Source organism: Lepisosteus platostomus, chromosome 13 (assembly GCF_059453375.1).
Source record: "Lepisosteus platostomus isolate fLepPlt1 chromosome 13, fLepPlt1.hap1, whole genome shotgun sequence".
NCBI classification, from domain to species: Eukaryota; Metazoa; Chordata; class Actinopteri; order Semionotiformes; family Lepisosteidae; genus Lepisosteus; species Lepisosteus platostomus.
This window is the reverse complement of record NC_142623.1, coordinates 41654314-41665273: the sequence shown is the minus strand read 5'-3', so window position 1 is coordinate 41665273 and position 10960 is coordinate 41654314. Positions and strand designations below refer to the sequence as shown.

At 45.7% G+C, this 10960-nt stretch overlaps 1 long non-coding RNA gene across 1 annotated transcript in view; it reads right to left on the bottom strand.

The window, feature by feature from the left end:
- Nucleotides 1–9150, bottom strand: part of LOC148650663 (uncharacterized) — a 190830-nt gene extending 181680 nt beyond the window's left edge. Inside the window, exon 1 of the long non-coding RNA XR_015926185.1 lies at nucleotides 8913–9150. This is a non-coding gene — a long non-coding RNA (uncharacterized LOC148650663). The remainder of the gene's footprint in view (nucleotides 1–8912) is intronic.
- Nucleotides 9151–10960: the final 1810 nt, after the last annotated feature.

Here is a 10960-nt window from a genome sequence, read left to right as displayed (position 1 = left end):
TGAATGTATACACGCGTTTTCTTAGGAAGTCACAGGGATACTTCAGCGGTCTCTAAACCTTAAAGTAAATCTCCGGGAAGCATAAATGTCACTAAATAAACAGCCTCCCAAACCCACTTAACTACTACAGGACAGCTAGCAAGAAAAAAAGTTATATTACAACATAACTAATCCACCTTATTCTGGGGCAATTTGAATTTTAGACATTTTTACAGTATTTTTAATCATAATTGCTTTCAATAAGACAACTGCTTAAACCTCTATTTTCAGCAACCCAGTGGTAGGAGTCACCTATTAGGCATGTATTTATGACTAACTAGCACATAAAACCCGCTGTAAAAGACTTCGTTAGGCTCTTAATTATGTTCTTCTTTCCAAGTGCATCACAATTAAATGACTAATGGCACACTAAGCTCTTAGTCTCGCATGAACTGCCTGTTTTATTCTCACTCGAGAGAGTGATCTTTCTTTGTTAGGACCTAATTAGTTGTTTTTTTAGGTATTTCACGTTCGGGCTGCTCAGAAAAATGCCAGACATTTCGAATAGGTAATGCCTAAAACACAATATAACGTTGCCACCAGAACGGTCAATCGAGGGATATAGGTAGACCTATGTTCTTGCACCAGTTTTAGGCGGGACGTTTTGTTATAATGGGGGACCGCTATCACAAAAATGACATTTTATTTTAAAACCGGTGCTCTATGCACGGTTAAAATAAAGAATTCCCTACACAACAAGTCTGGAGGTCTGCCTCTTGGGATAGTTTAGCGAACGTAACGGAAAGGGCTGCTGTGCTGCTTCAGGGAGAAAAAGACAGAAGCTCTCAGAAGTAGACAGAAGTAGAAGGTGCGCCTGGGCGCGCAGGTTTGTGAACTTCAGACAGAGGGAACAGGCTCAGTGTTTACACCACGACGGGGCCCTCTCCTGATAAACACAGACAGAAAGCCGCTGTGCTGCCAGACACGGCCTTTTAAGGCTCCCTTCCCTCATCTCGCTAAATCATTTGGACAGGAAACGTGGCGGGGAGGAGGAGAAGGACAGACTTTCTACCCCCCCCACCTCCCCTCTCTCTCTCTTTTTCCTTCCGACTTAATTTGGAGATGCATCTAATCTGGAGGATGAAATATGTCCTCTGCCTTCCTTACTGAACTCTTCAACTTCGCTCCAGAAACGCAGACAGCGTGAGGGGCCCGCAAAAAAAAAGAAAGGGGTGTTATGTGGTGGGGGGGGGGTGACCGAGCATTGATCGCCACAGGTGAGGGTTTCCGTCTTTCCTTCAGAGGAAAAGAGAAAGAAAAAAAGCTGTGACCTACAGGAATGAGACCGTGGAGTGGAGTCCATTTCCTGTGGATTCCAGAACTGACGCGCCTCTAATATGTTTTGCAGATCAACTCGTCATGACCGCGTCCTGCCAATCCGTATGATTTATTAGATCTGGGAGTATCTGTGTCAGTGTTGCTGCAAATCAGGGCGATATATTCCTAATCGGCAAACTGTAAAACCTATCAGAATCTTTATTTAATTTGAAAGAAGAGAACTGCTTTAGAGCCCTTTCCCTGGCTTCTCAAACAATATCAATACACTTGCAACTATTGATATTAAATTACAATTGATTATTGAATTGCAATTATTGTAAATCTAACCCAAAGAAGTGAGAAAGCCACAATACTTCAGATAATCTACAATTTCGCACAATTGTGTGCACATTTGCCATAACCATAATACTTGTAATACTCATTAAACAATACTTACCAGTGCTGCTGAAGGCTGTTGAACCCTTAATACATATTTTATGGCTGGAAATACAGAAATTCTCTCAGACATTCCCAGGAATTTTCACATGTCTATGCGTTTGACTCAATTCCCACAATAACTCACCAAATATGTGAAGGGGGACGTCTGAGACAATGACAAACGAGCCAGCACCTCCCTTGACAGATCAGAACCAAGCCCAGACACAGAAAACCGAGAGATTTCAGCCCAGGAATGGTGTAATAATGTATGAGTTTGCAGAGCAATTGGCAAACTAATGCAGTACATTATTGCGGCACAAGAATCCACAGACAGAATATATTTTAAACAAAAATTAAAATAACAGAAACCAGAATCGGTTCTGTAAATGCAGAAGTACCTAATACAAATACAGTTCCCTAAGCCTAAGACACTAAAGAGGTATTTAGAAAATGGCACCTGGGCATTTAAAGGTTGTGACAGAGGCAATAGTACCGACTACACTTTTAGGACACGAAAGATATTATGTGAAACTGGACTATAAGAGAATCATTTTAAAAGGAAAGAAATGTTTCCCCAGCTACGTCTCTTCACGCCATTAGGAAAAGAACAGTCTTGGTTTCACGTTTTAGCTCCTGATTTAGTAGCCGATTTCCAAGATCAAGCCAGGAAGCTCACCCTGTCCCCCCGGACCAGCCAGTCAGCCGGGCGTGACAGCAGAAGAGACGTGGGCAAAGACCGGGCAGGCAAGTGAACGCAGAGATTGAGAGGTTTCATCACGACAGCAGGCTGCTTCTTAAGCGCCTTCTTTAGCATCTCGTGCACTGACCTGCGCTATCTCAACACCACTGCCTCCCATTGTGAGAGACCTTGTCAACGCCTCCAGTTTTACTACTTTTCTCAGCTGCTCAACTTGGTTTTTTTTTATGTTGTGCATGTGAAAACATTTCTTCATTCCCTTGACAGTATGTTGGGTCTCATGTTACAGTTGTCTAATCTCTGTGCAATTTTATTAAAGACCTTATAAATGTCTTAAACCCCAGTGTGGAACAGCAGCCCGAGTTTCAAAGGGATTGGAGTTCCCTACTGTAAACACAGGATTCTGGATGCATGGGAATGCATTCTGGGCATATTTTCCCAAGATCTGGGGGATAATTCAGAGAAATATTATTTCTATGATGTCAAAGCCAAAGGAGAAATGCCTAAAAATTTAGACTGGTGGTGGGGGTGGGTGGAGACACTGCCCACTGAAATTTTATTCTGCATCCCTGAGCAAAACACACTGAAGAAAGAAAGTTCTCTCATTTCATCTGCCTTCTGTTCCTGAGGCAGAAGGTGACGAGGCAGCTGTCTTTGTCATAGTTGGATTATATTTGGATATTATAGAAAGCAGCCCTAACTTTCTTCTGTAACAAAAGAAAAATAAAAATAGTGGCCATGTTATAAAGGGATGCTATTTTTGTAATCAACCATTACACACACACAAATAAATATAAAGCAGCAATATAACATACAACTCAATAAAGTGGGATCAAGCATTGGCTAAAAACTATGAGAGATAGGATTTGAGCCTAGCTTTCCCGGGATGGAGCAAACAACTACTTTCATTCTTAAAGACTCTAAACCTTTCGTGCAGCCTGCAAAATTCATTCAAGCATGAAGAGAATTGCCACATCAAAGCCCTTTTCAAGACTTTTGCTCTAGCCTCCACTGTCTGCTCTTTCTTCGAGCCGGTGGGGGGGATGAGGCTTTGCGAGCTATCTGGCCTGCTGCTTTCAGTGGGGACTTGAACCCGCAGTACCCCGCAGAGAACTGGACAAGGTTAGCAGAGCAACTCGGCCCCTTTAGGAGAACGAGGACCAGCGACCTGTCAGCTCTAATTTAATTGGGAGTCTACTGGGGCAGAAGGCAGGAGAGGAAAACTGTAGGTGTGTTGAAAAATCTGCCTACAGTTTGTCTGACCTCAGATTGGCACTAAGTTACCTTCATGAGAAGTTCACACCCTTCTGGTCCAACTAAATTTCACCAAACATAATGACGCCCAGGAATTAGACGCGATTGAGTGTGTTCATCAAGCATTTAGGTGGAGTGAGTTTTGCTTCAACCCAGTTGGCCGAGGAGAAGGAAGATGAGGGGGACGAGAAAGCCGGGACCCCTCTGCAGAGCGAGGAGTGACTGAGGGCCAGCTGCAGGTGGAGGGGTGTGCGAGATGAAATGTGATAGACCTGTATATTTATAGGGCGCGTGATCTACAGTATATAGCTTTCTAGAAATGACGCCTGGAAGGATTATAATATAAAACAGCTGGGGCTGTTGTCATCCGTCCCCAACGGCAGTTGAGAGCTTCCATTGGACAGAAGAGAGGAAAAACAAACACCGAACAGTGACGCTGAAAGGAGAAGAAAAGAAACATTTTGGCTGTGGAGCCTTCATAGGGTGTGTTTGGAATGCTCCACAGACAAAATGTGTTTCTTTTGTTCTCTTTTCGGCATGGAATAAACCTTTACTCGTTCCTTCGCAGCCTACTCATGCTGACGCAGCTCCCTGCTTGAACCAAACACCAATGTTGAGACTGCCTGAACACCACAGTGAACGTCAGAAACGCTACTTGAATCCCTTTCTAGACTGAGCGCTGGACAGCGCTGCGTGTGCGATCTCCCGCAGCCTCGCGTCCCAGGAGCGAAGCCGAGATGAATAAAAATGTGCAGGGACAGGCCCCGGCCGGCCGGCCTCTTGCGAGAGCACCCTTCCGAATTCCGCCCATGCGGTCCTGGCGAAGGTCCGCCCGCCCGGTGGTTCTGGACCGAGAGCGAGAGCAGGGAGAAGGAGGAGGAGGGGTGGGCTTGTGGGACCGTGCTCTTTGCTCATGTGAGAATGACTGTGGAAACGGGAGTCCCCTGAGCCCGCAGGGAGAGGAGGAGAGAGCGAGGCAAGAAGGGGCAGCGAGGGGTCGTGTGAATCTACTCGGATTTGATGACTTCCAGACTGCCGACTCCTTCAAAAATAAATAAACCGCTTCCTTTTTCCTCCCGCGCTGTCTGTCTGTCTATCTGCCCATCTGCATGAATTGATAGATGATGTGTTTTTGGCGGTGTCCCTAAAGTATTTTTTTTAATCCTAAATTTAGAAAAAAAAAAAGTAAGATGCCAGTGTGTGGAATTTATCAGGTTGCGTTAGATAGGATGTATTCACATGACATGGAATATTTTGGATTTTTTAAATGTGCTGTAATAATAAGGCAACTCTACACAATATGCAAAGTAAATACTTTTGGGGAAAAAATAAAGCCACTGTAACAAAATAGTTTATCTCTTTAATATAACAGCTACTGGATGATGTTGAATGGAGGCAAGCACAGAGTATTACAGTGCATGCAGGCAGCAAAAAATATGAATTAAGATCAAAGGTGGGAAGGACCATCCCACTGTCTTCATCCAGGCAATGTGAGGAAGAAATAAAAAGACAAACAGAATCTAAGTATATACTGTAAAAAGTGAATAATTTAAACCAGCAGATATGTTGCTGGTATAAAATTGTATAATGCCCCAGTAAGCCCTTCAGTCGAATTTTGGTCACCAGAGTCAAGATGATACTCCTGTGGTGCCCAGGAATCAGTTTACAGAAGAGCAAACAGCTACATTCTGGTGCTCAAGAGAACGTCTAGACTGTCAAACTGACAGATCTGAATCTTTTTTTAATCTGTACTACAAGGGAACACAGTCAGTTCAGTGGATGACTTCAGAAGAATCAATACAAAACAGAGGACACCAAAAATAGGTATGGGGTAGTGAATTTAAAACTGCAAAGAATCACTAAGCTACCCAGCCCTGTTGTTGAAGATGTATCCCCGAAATAGCTGGGTAAGATTCTGGATCAATTAGATACTTCAGCCAGTCGAGCTAGATGAACCTAATGACCTCTTCTCATTTGAAACTTTTATTTACAACAGATAGCATATTGTTTTTTTGAGTGACTCCTTAATATTATCTATTAACCATCTGTGCATTAAAAAGCATGCAAAACAGACATTGTTATCCACTGCATATATAAAACCCTTTGGCAAACCGTATGATACACCCATACTTATTTTTAGTCTGATATGTCTGTATATCCCTTTCATATAAAAGGGAAACAGACAGCATATAGACGTAGCATCAACACTATCAACAACATTGCTACAGGAACCAGGAAGAACTTACACCCAGTTTCCCAGTTTAACCATTATGCCTCTGCTCCTTTCTTTGTCTTTGCTAAAACAATCTTATTGCTCAACCTTCAGTACACAATACTCCCTCCGGGCCTGGGATTAATAATACCCCCAGTAAAAATTCACTGGCATCTTTCCTGTTCATTTTAGCAGGCAGATATCCGAAAGCTGTTAGGGGACCATTAGGTCTGACAGTGCATGTCGCTGCTGCTCAAACTCAGAAACACAAATGCTTGTCCTCCTGGCTGTTGAAAGCATGTTTCCCCTCTCCTCTATCTCCAGTCTGGCCCCTGTGAAGGAGGCCTTGACACACTAATGGTCTGCTGGCCTGTTTGTTTCTTGTAAGACAAGTATTTGCGTGTCAGATGTTCCACATGCTAATGGCCACAGAATAAAAACAGTCGATTGAGGAAAGATTGGTCTTGGCCAGGGCTACATTCTTCAGGCAATGATTAATTCTGTCTCCAAAAGAAATAATTCAAAACAAACACAATAACAACGTTTCACATTACATTAACATTAGTTCAGTGGATTGCAATACACTACGTGCAGCCTGGTATTTATTTATGTAATTTCTACACAAGCAATGTTGCGAGAGTATTTTTATGTTACCTCTGTAACATTATCAATACCAAATAACTGCAACCATTACTAATACATATTGATGCAGAATCGTTTCATATTACTTTTCTTCTCACTAAAGGAATGTGAGTATTGCTTATACATGGATTGTACAAGGAACATCTGTCAGTGAACATCAATACACTTTAGATATGTTTCTTGATTCTACATTAAGGCCTTAAAACCAGGGTAGGACTGATTTATTGATGTACTTCATGTACTTGTAGTTTTGAAAAGGCATACCAGCAATAAATCAGTTTAGTTGCCAATAGAAGCCATATAAAAAATGTTTTCCTAAATCACACCAGGTTCTCAGTCTGAGCAGCTCAATCGGTTGTACTCTGAAATGTTGAAGCCGTATCGTGTTACAGCTTTAAAGCCATTTCTGCAGTACAATTTACTATCGTGGAGGAACCAGACAATTACAACAGGATGCTGCCCTACAGGCAACACAAAAACTGAAAAGGGCTCCACTCTTACACACGGAATCAGAATTTGTTAGCTCTCCACTTTAAAATGTAAGCTTTGCCCCAGAAAATAAAAATGCGAACTTCCGACTTAAAAAAAAATCTGCTTTCCACACTGTATATTTTTTCACACTTGAAGCGAGCATATCTAACAGCTTGAGCCACAGTGGCCTTTTCATGTTGAGGGACAGTATAGGTTACGGGCAGCAGTTTGTGGAGGACTGCGGTGCAGGGACAGAAGGGCAAAAGGCAGACATTTGAAATGATTTGCCCTGCCTTGTTCCCTTCTGGAAGCATGACACCGAGACAGGGGGGGTTTCAAGACTCCCTCAGCAAATGCGAACAGCTGGCAACATCTGCCGTCTCCTCTTCCACCGATTCCTGGTGAAGAAACCTTCTCCGAAACGAGACAAAGAGGAGTCTCAGTGAGGGAGGGGGGCATATCCTTTCACACGTGTGATCGAACTAGGGTTTATCTTAACCTTTCTGTACCAATCCCCATTCACCCCCCCCCCCCCCCACACACACAAACTCACAAAGTCTTTTCTGGCTCACAGGATTACACACGCTGACCGAGAATGAGGATTTCTTCTTCTCAGTTCTTTTATCCCCGTTTTTTTTTACTAAAAGTAAGTTTTGGCAGAGTTGAAGTTTCTTCCAATTAAAAAAACAAAACAACAGGCAAAAACAATTTTAATTACTTTTTCCTACGAATTGTTCCTTGAGTCATTATAACTGGGTGTGAGGGAGCTTGGAACGTGACAGGTAACACAGCAGAAAGCACATTTTTAGACAAGTAACTTAATCACTGCTGCCATCTCCTCCCACAACAACAATAGCAGTGATGTACTTGCTCTCTGCGGGTAAACTGTCTGTCTAATACACTCTGTGGACTGGGCAAGCCAACCCACAGTGTGCACAGGAAGAATGATGGTTTGGTAGTTATGGTTTGGCTAGGATCATGTGCACTCGTACGCGCTTTGATACAGATTAGTGGACCTTGTGCCACCAAACACCAAGAGGAAAAACAGTTCCAAAAGGTTAAAGAAACCCTTCTCTGCTGCTGTTTCTAGCTGATCACAGAGATCTCCTGACGCCAACTGTGCCAGCCAACTGCGCTGGACTGGCACGCAGGGAGAGCCCTAGTGCAAGGGAGTGCCCTCCCTCTTGCAGAAGGGTCTTGAGACAGCCAGATGATTACAGCACAGCCAAGGGGGCAAGCTCCTGATCACCGACAAGCTTCAGACTCTGGAACCTCCTTCCTCCACCCCCCATGTGTAACTGCGCCACGACACTGAGGAGGAAAAATGAGCTAGTTTCTTCATTGCTTTCCAGTTAGGCTTTTGCTGGTTTTGATTGAAAAGTTATACCCCTGTCTTCTCCAGTAAGTTAGTTTTTGCATAACTGAAACAATGAGCTCAGGAGGCCCCAGAAAAACCTATAAATGATCAGGAAGGTTCTGAGATGCACAGAATTGTCTCGACTGCACCTCTCGCTGGGACTGGGGAGAGGAGGATCAGTGAAAACAAGCTGGTGGCTTTCTTTTGACCGCTGTCCGAACAGACTACTTGATAAACCAGGACCACTTACAACACAACAACACAGAATCACAGACCTCCTGCCCATTTATAAAGACGCTTCTGGCTGCAGCTGACCAGGCAACGGGCAGGAACTGCGATATCTAGACCCTGTCCAACTGGAAGCCATTCCACTAGCGAAAGGCACCCTTGAAATTCGTATCCATACAAACCTCTAGGATGCGCGTCTCTTATTTCACCTGCTTTCCAGAGAGAACCAGGAATCGGCATAGTCCCTAGGCTGCGTGAAGCCTGCTGTATGTGTCGGTGCCGTAGAAGCAGGCAGGTTTAAAAGAAGCTGGACGTACCTCTCAGTCCTGCGCTCCGTCTCCTCTCCACGGGGAGCTGACCTGCCGCAGGTGTGTGGCCTCGGCCCGGGGGGCACGAGTCGCCGCAAGGGGCTCCCGCTGGCCGTGTGGGGGCGAAGGAACCGGGGGCGGCGGGAGGGGGGGGTGGGGGGAGAGACCCCCCGTTGTTCCCACGTCCTCCAAACCCCAAATTCTGAAGGGGGCTGCCGGCGCGAGGCTTCCTTTTCTAGCTGGGCCAGCTCTGGGAGACGACACTTTTCTTTTACCTTATATGAGGCGGGAGGCAGGCCGAGCAGAGAGAGGGGCATGTTTGGGAAATCCCACCGAGGCGCGTGATTGGCTAGCGCCGGGCCCCCTGTGACCTCAGGCTGTGACCTGCGGTGTCTGGGAAAGAGAAGGGAAGGGGGTGGGTAGGGGGAGAGGCCGGGCCGCTCTGCCTTTGTAAAGGAAGCCGCCTTTGACAATTTTCATATTTCTTCTAAATTTGGAGATTTCTGCCCGTGCTGGAGGCTTGGCTGATGACTCCAGATGTCCATGTGGAAACCATTAAAAACAGAGGGCTGCCTGCCACTCCTGGCAGCGCCGGGCCTGGGAACATGAGAGCAGCGCTCAGACACCGTTATTCTGAATAATTCACTTCCTCTCCCAGTCCTGACTGTCCCCATATGGGAAAGCGCTCGCCTGAAGGAAGGTCGGGAGCGAACGGCATACAAGGAAAAAAAAAAAAAGAAAGGAGAGAGGGGAAAAAAATAGAGGAGGTGGAGAGAGAGTGTTTATTCTAAAAGGAGGAGGAGGGGGAGTGAGGCGAAAGAGGTGGAAAGGGGGGGTTTAGTGTGGAGGAAATCTCTGGGTGCACGCCACAGACAGGGCCCTTTGAGTTCTAGGGGTAACACAATGGGGCTTGAGTTTTCTTGTAAAAAGTAATATCTTATCTTACAGTGGAAATCTGAGAGATACCCTAACAGGTTACTTCGGCTTGTGAAATGTATAGAATTGGGAAGGTTGTGCGTTTGTCTACGAGGAGACGGGAGTCTCACCCTCCCTCTGAGAAAGAGAAGTGTGCCAGTGAGACAGACAGCTGGCATCTCCGAAGGAGTACAGCCACAGGCAGCCTGTGAAAAGACCTGAAAGGGGAAAACTGAAGCGTGGATTGGCCCCCATGACACAGCTAAAAGCTAAGCTCAGAAACACCTGTATTTTACACACCCTGCTCCTTGCTCTTGAACAGTTCGAATCAAAGGCTTCAAGAGAGCAATGCAGAGCGGAGGAAAACGGTTTTAAGGGAAATTCCCCCTGCACTGCCCTCTTTCCGGCCACAGGGCTCCTGGACTCCGTTCCCAGAGCCTCTGGGTCTCCCTCCACTGCGCCGGCTCAGTGCATCTGCCCGTGTCTGAACCCCCCTTCGCTCTCACAACACACAAACCTTCATGGGGCCCATGGGGCTCCGTTCTTTGAAAATCTATTTGGTAAACACTGATCCGCATTCCAGTTAAATGGTGCGTCTTGGAATCGTGTTCCACGATGAACAGGCCTTCTTGTTTTATTGATCTCCCTGCCGAGCGCATGAAGGACAGGTCCAGGGCACGTCTGCCCCCTTTTGTACGTTCTAAAGGTTCTCTCTTCCACACACATTTAAGGAAGTTGATGCCAGTTGGTACGGCGCTCCGGACGGGACGGTCCTTGTTTAATCCGCACGTCTCCCATTCAGAACCATCATGTTAACGTTACCCCTAAGCGAATGTGAGAGATACAAACGAGCTACGGCTCTTGCAGGGGCTTCTGCAGCTGCTGAGCTCCTAATGTGGTTTATTAACTCTCCGTTTCACTGCACCGGTTAAACCATCTTCCTGAGGCCATGAAGACAACTGGGGTTCGCCTGGCGAACTGGGGTGACCGGCTCGGGAGTGGGGTGACCATGGTTTTTTTTTTGCGGGGTCACCCTTTCCCATCGCCCCGTAGAGGACCACGTTTGAGAAACACCGGTTTCGAAAGCGAAGACCGACTTTGCTTTGGAAGTACTGAGCGGGACTGGTCAGAAGGAAGGCCAG